Source organism: Erinaceus europaeus, chromosome 13 (genome assembly GCF_950295315.1).
Source record: "Erinaceus europaeus chromosome 13, mEriEur2.1, whole genome shotgun sequence".
Taxonomy (NCBI): domain Eukaryota; kingdom Metazoa; phylum Chordata; class Mammalia; order Eulipotyphla; family Erinaceidae; genus Erinaceus; species Erinaceus europaeus.
Genome location: NC_080174.1, coordinates 34,957,929 through 34,964,756, shown reverse-complemented (window position 1 = coordinate 34,964,756; position 6,828 = coordinate 34,957,929). Strand labels below are relative to the sequence as shown.

The 6,828-nt window shown below is 38.0% G+C and overlaps 1 long non-coding RNA gene across 1 annotated transcript; it reads left to right on the top strand.

The window, feature by feature from the left end:
• Nucleotides 1–910: 910 nt before the first annotated feature.
• LOC132542498 (uncharacterized) lies at nucleotides 911–5,824 on the top strand. The gene is made up of 3 exons (XR_009553508.1): nucleotides 911–1,011; nucleotides 4,870–4,988; nucleotides 5,722–5,824. It is a non-coding gene; the product is annotated as an uncharacterized LOC132542498 (long non-coding RNA).
• The last annotated feature ends 1,004 nt before the right edge of the window (nucleotides 5,825–6,828 follow it).

Below are 6,828 nucleotides of genomic sequence, written 5' to 3'. Positions count from 1 at the left end.
CGCTACCAGTTGCTTCTGTTCTCTCTGGTCTAACCCTTTTGAAGACAATATTTCAAAGAACAAGTCATTATTAGAAATGTATTAACAATTTGAGCCCACTGTTAAAACTCAATCTGACTTCCAATTTGAAGTTTTAAGTGCTTAGATTTTTATTTCATTTTTAAACCAAAGAATTGCTCAGTTCTGGTTTATGGTGGTGATAAGGATTAAACCTGGGACCTCAGAGCCTCAGGCATGAAAATATTTTCATATAACCTTTATGCTATTTGCCCAGCCCGAGTAGTAGTTTTTTAAAAATGGAAAAACAAAAGGAAAAGAGATCACAGAAAAAAGTTGAGAATAGGATGCCCTTTTTGCCAAACACATACAGAATATGACATATATTGTGTACTATGTTTCAAGTATTTGGAGTTTACACAACATATAGATCTGTGCATTTGTCTATATATCTAAAATATATAGAAATAAATATAGTGTATATATAGACATATCTGGAAGTACTAATGAGTATCTTGTAATTGTCATCATCTAAGAGAATAGAATTATAGAAATTTTTTACTTCATACTTTATCTACTTTTCTACTCTGAAACTTGAATTTAGGGAAGAAGATAATGAATTTTACATGCAAAAGAGAAACATTTGATATTTCAAAAATTAAAAAGGACAATAAAAACCTATTTCCCAGGGCCAAGCAGGCATAAATAGTGATAGTAAAGTCTACCCTTTCAGGGAGCCTGGGATGTTCTAACATCAGACCAGAGTGTTCTAACATCAGCTTCTCTCAGTACATTAGGGCTCTCCTACCAGAAGGACTTGGATTACCCAAATTCCCCATTAGCTTTAGATAAATAAATAGACTTAATTTGATTAAGTTGTAGTCTTTTAAAAATATTTACTTATTTATTTGATAGAGACAGAGGGAAACTGAGAAGAAAGGAGAGATAAAGAAGGAAAGAGATGGAAAGACACCTGCAGCTCTATTCACCACTTGTGAAGATTTCCCCCTGCAGGTAGGGACCAGAAGCTTGAATCTGGGTCCTTGCAGTGCTGTAATGTGTGCACTTAATGAGGTGTGCCACTGCCTGGCCTCTTGAGTTGTACTCTTTATTTTAAATCAAGAAATAATAGATGAACAGATGTTTCACATAAATAGAACAGGTAGATAATTAGTAAGAATCAAGGCATACAACCAAGTGTGTGTAGAGAAGAGAGAAATGGGATATAAGAAGAATTAGAGGTTGAATTGGGGAAAACAGAGATACCTTGGGTCAGCTGCAGAGACATATTTAACTGCTATAGGTCATGTGCTTATGTCAGTGTTTGGGACTTTATTTTAAATATTTTATTTTCATTACAGATAGAGAGGGAAAGGTACAGAGGAAGAGGGATAGAGAGAAAGAGAGGAACTAGGGTATTGTTCAGCTCTGGCTTGTCATGGTGGTGTCTTTTTAAAATATATATTTTTTATTGGATAGAGTTAGCCAGAAATTGAGAGGGAAGTGGGTGATAGAGAGGGACAGAGACCGAGAAACACTTACAGTCCTGTGTTACCACTTGCAAAGCTTCTCGCTGTAGGTGAGGACTTGGGGCTTAAACCTGGGTCCCTGAGCACTGTAACATGTGCACTCAACCAGACGCAGTACTACTCAGCTTTGGTGATTGGACTTGAATTTGAGACCACAGAACCATAGGAATGAAAATATTTTGCATAACCATTGTGCTGTCTCTCTAGGCCAGGGTCTTTGTTTTAGAAGAAATTTGAATAAATTGAGAAATTGAAATTCTCTCTGGAATTAGTATTTTTTAAAAAATTTTATTAGTGACTTAATATTGATCCACACAATCATGAGATAACAGGGTATAATTCTGTATTGTTTCCACCAGCAGAGTTTTGTATACCCCACTCCCTCCATTGGAAACTATAGCAGATCTCCCAAGGTTGTAGATATGGGTTGACTATTATTTCAATAACTGTCTGTCTATATTTATATGTATATTTGACCATTTTTATGGTCCTGTCCTCTCTTCTTTTCTAAGTCACACCCACACCCACTACATCTGAATGTCCTTCCTTTTTTTCTTCTTTCTCCATAGTTCTGATGGAATTGGAGTCCAGAGACCCCTGGTCATCTTTCCTTATCATTTCTCTTCCTCTGGGAGTATAGACTCAAATTATTTATGGGGTAAAAAAGGTAGGAGGTCTGGCTCCCATAATTGCTTCTCCCCTGGACAGGGGCATTGACAGTTCAACCCATAAGCCTATTTCTGTCTTTCCCTAGTGGGGTAGGGTTCTGGAGAGGTGAGGCTTTGAGACACATAGGTGAGGTCATCTTTCTGGGATTAGTATTAATTTTTAAATGTTTTCCTTTCACTATTTCCTTATTTGAGAGGACCATGCCAAGTATTAAAAGAGTCAGTAACAATTTTTTTCCAATTCCATAGTGAATTTCAATTAAGGGAAAATTAATCTTAATGTGTAGGCAAATTTTAGGAAGTCTTCAAATAACTTTAGTGTAGATACAAAGCAACTGCAATTAACACAGTCTTTTGTCTTTATTTGTAGTAGGCAGTTTACTAGTTTAGAATTGAGTGATTTTCACTGTATTAGTTTTTCAAGTCTTTAAAACCTAGAGAAAGCAAAGTCTTTTAGATCAAAGGTCTGTTTCTTATCTTCTTTTAGAATTTCACTCTAAGCAAGAAACATTCACTGAATGCCTATCTAGGGACTGGAACATTGCTAACTCATATAATGGCCTTCCAAAAATGTTTTTAGTAATGGTAATGTTGATATTAGAGTTGGTCAGTTTCTTACATTATGAGATTCTGAAGATAAAAATAATAATCAGAGTCTGTAAGAGCTCTAAGTTCATCTTGCTCTGCTCCCTCGGGTTACTTATGAGAAAATGAGTCTCTGAGAGATTAGTACTGTACTCTAGTGTTGTCACTAAGAAATGTCAGATTTTTCCTCCTCCAAATTCACTCCTCTTTTCATTACAGCTAGGCATGTCTCTCTTAAACATAGGTTTCTCTTTCAGACATGGGTCTGTCTCAGAAATGCCAAACACTTTCTCCCTACCCACATTCTCCTTGGAGACTGCCCCACTCACAACTTTGAGATGGACAGTATATATACCATGTGACTCTTCTCTGCTTTCTCAGTCACTGACTTGAGAATAGACATCTGACCTAAGCTGGATTGATGGAAAACTCTCCCAGGAATTTGGAATAGGGACAAAGGGGCTGAGTCACTTAGCTGGGCAGAGCTAAGCTGCAAGGTCATGCCCAGCTGTCCTGCCACAGCAGGCCAAAACCTCATACTAGCCACAGGGAGGGGAAGCTGAGAAATCATGAGTCTGCAGAAAACATGAAAAGCAAAAGTCAACCAACCAACCAACCAACCAACCATCAACAACAAGAACAACAACAAAATCTCTGCTCTCCAGATAGAAAAGCAGGAGTATAGTAGATGCCCAGAAATAAATAGAAAGACCATGTACCTCAAAAGACAGAGGAGAGAGATATAGATAGATAGATAGATAGATAGATAGATAGATGATAGATAGATATACAGAGGGAATGAATTTGAGATCTTCATAATTCTCTCTCTTTTTAAATTCTTTTATTATTTTTATTTATTTATTGGATAGAGACATCCAGATATCGAGAGGAAAGGGAATGATACAGAGGGATAGAGACAGAGAGACACCTGCAGCCCTGCTTCACCACTCATGAAACTTTCCCCCTGCAGGTGGGGACTAGGGGCTCGAACCTGGGTCCTTGTGCATTGTAGCATGTGCACTCAACCAGGTGCACCAAAACCCGACCCTCATAATTCTCTTTTTGGTTCATTCTGCCAAGCTGTAGCATATGCACTCCTTGTAATCCCACAATAAATGCTGCATTTCAATACACTCTAAGATAGTTAATGATTTATATCAAATATGTTTTCAGGTAGAAAGACTGTTATTTTTTTAAAAATTATCTTCATGGGAGTCAGGTGGTAGCACAGTGGGTCAAGCGCATGTGGCGCAAAGCACAAGGACCGGCCTAAGGATCCCAGTTCGAGCCCCCAGCTCCCCAATTGCAGGAGAGTCACTTCACAAGCGGTGAAGCAGGTCTGCAGTTATCTATCTTTCTCTCCCCTTCTCTATCTTCCCCATCTTTCTCCACTTCTTTCTGTCCTGTCCAACAATGATGACATCAGTAACAACTACAACAACAATAAAAACAAGGGCAACAAACAGGAAACAAATAAATAAATATCAAAAAATCTTTAAAAAACAAAACAAAACAAAACAAAAAATATCTTTATTTACTCGATAGAGATGGCCAGAAATTGAGAGGGAAGGGGATGATAAGGAGAGAGACAGAGAGACACCTGCATCTCTGCTTCACCACACTCTCTCAAAGCTTTCCCCCTGCATGTAGGGACAGAGGGTTCAAACCCAAGTCCTTGTGCATTGTAGCATGTGTGCTGAACCAGGTGCACCACCACCCAGTCCTGACTGTTCTGTTTTTAATAAAGATTATGAGAACTTAAATCTTTTTGTTTGTTTTGTTTGTTTACCAGAGCACTGCTCAACTCTGGCTTATGGTGGTGCAGAGGATTGAACCTGAGACCTTAGAGCCTCAAGCATGAGAGTTTCTTTGCAAAACAATTATGCTGTCTCCCCTGCCCTGAACTGAAATATTTTAAATATATTTTTATTGGGAAGATTAATGGTTTATAGTAATTTAAATTGATGGTACATGTGTAAAACTTCTCAGTTTTCTGCAAAACATTCTTAGCCCTAGCTTAGGTCTTCCTCCATCATCATGCAACCAGGACCTGAAAGCCCTCCTTTCCACACCCCTGTACCCCACCACAGCAGACCTAGTTTTTCAGATGAGCAGTTTCCAGAACTTCAGGTGGAAGATAATACAATTATGGATCTCCCTTCAAAGTATCCTGAAAATAAATCTGTCCTGGAATAAAAACCATATTGAGGTATGTAGCTGCCACTTTGTGAGTACTTGCCAGGACTTCTTAGAGATTTTTCATTTCAGTTTTCAAAGAGTTGACTTTGCCCTCTCATAATAGTCTCTCTCCTTCTTTATGCAAAATATTTATAAGCCAACCTAACTAACAGGTGATCATAGCTAGATATATTCAGTTACTATTCCTGCAAAGTTAATCCCTTTTAAGACAACAGAGACTTTTGAAAAATTCTGCTTACTTTTCTAATTGTTTGAGTTAATATAATTATAACATAGCATAGAAATGATTAAATCAGTTGTTTATTAGATGATAGAATATTATGCAGATATTTAAAAGGATAATCACTCAAATTAAACAATATGGAAATATATTTATAATTAAATGTGTGAACACAAAGTTCTAAACACTCTGACATGGAAACATTTTTTCTTGGTAATTTTCAACACGGTAGTTTAGGTAGCCTCATCTAAGATAAAATATATTGCACATTTCTGCCTTAGATGATTTTGATTATGAAAAACTATTGGTCTGGTTCAGCTCTTGAATTTCCTCCACCCTCCTCCTTTGTCTTCTCCTCCTTCTCTCTTCCCTTCTCTCCCTTCCCTCTCCTTATTCTCCTTCTTCTTTGATACATATGCTGCTGGGAAATGAACCTGGAACTTCATGACTTCAAGTCCAATACTTTATCCACTGTATCAACTCCTAAATTATGAATATTTTTTCTTCTATTGACCCTAGTTAGTTCTTTGTGCTGATCCGCTTCCAAACCCTCCTTACTGGTGTGATCATGGTACTCAATCTGTCTGTAATTACAGTCTAGGAGACTTTTGCAATGCACCACACAGGTGAGTTTAGATTACTTTCATTAGGTTTTCCTTACTTAGTAGCTCTCAAATCTGTGGCAGGGTGGCAGTGTGGTAATTGCTTCAGCTTCTGGGGATGTTGTCCAAAGTTCAGGTGACATTTGGTAGAAAAAAATGTGTAGATCAAACACTGCCTGATATTTTCTTTCTTACAGAAGAGTCTTCTTCCTCCTCCTTCTTTTCTTCTTTCAGGGCTTCACTGGGAATTAGTACCAATATAATTCAACTGCTAAGAAAAAACTATTATTTTTGTCCAGGTAAAAGTGAAGGAAAATAGGAAGAGAGTGAGCAAGAGATAGAGAGAGACAGAGAGATAAAGGAGAGACCACCTCTCACGAAGCTTCCCTTTTGCATGGTGCTCCTATTGGGCTAGAACCTACATCTTCCTGCATGATAAAGCTGTGCTCTACTGGATGAACTGTCTCCCAGTAAAAGTTATCACCAGAAAAATCTTTCTGTAAGTGTTTAAAAGTCAAGTTGCCTTGATTAGTTAAATTTAACTGAGTTAAATACTAGCTACTAACCTCTTGCTGTTCTGCAGAAGTCTGTCTGCTTATCTCATATCTGCTCTGAGATATGCTTGTGGTTATGCCTCATCTCATGAATGTCCTTCTCATATTGAGGAAGCTTAAACATTTTGAATTCTGCCTTCTTACACTAAAACTAGAGCTCACAAATCCAGCTTCCTTTGAACCTGGGTGAAGCATGTCACCTAATTTCTGCAATTGGATGCAGCTGTACAAGACTAGAATGCAGAAGAGAAAAACTGTGAGAAAGCAGGTATCCTACAGTCAGTTATTTAGTGAGGGCAGTGGAGCTTGGTGGAAGTACCCAGGCAGTAATAGTAGCACCCCCAAGGGACTGTCAGTGTGCCTACACTGCACCATTCAGCAGTGCTACCAATTGATTACAACTTCTCACTGTACAGGCTCTGGTTCTATGCCGTTCCAGACAATGGATGTGTTATCTAACATCATCTAACACAA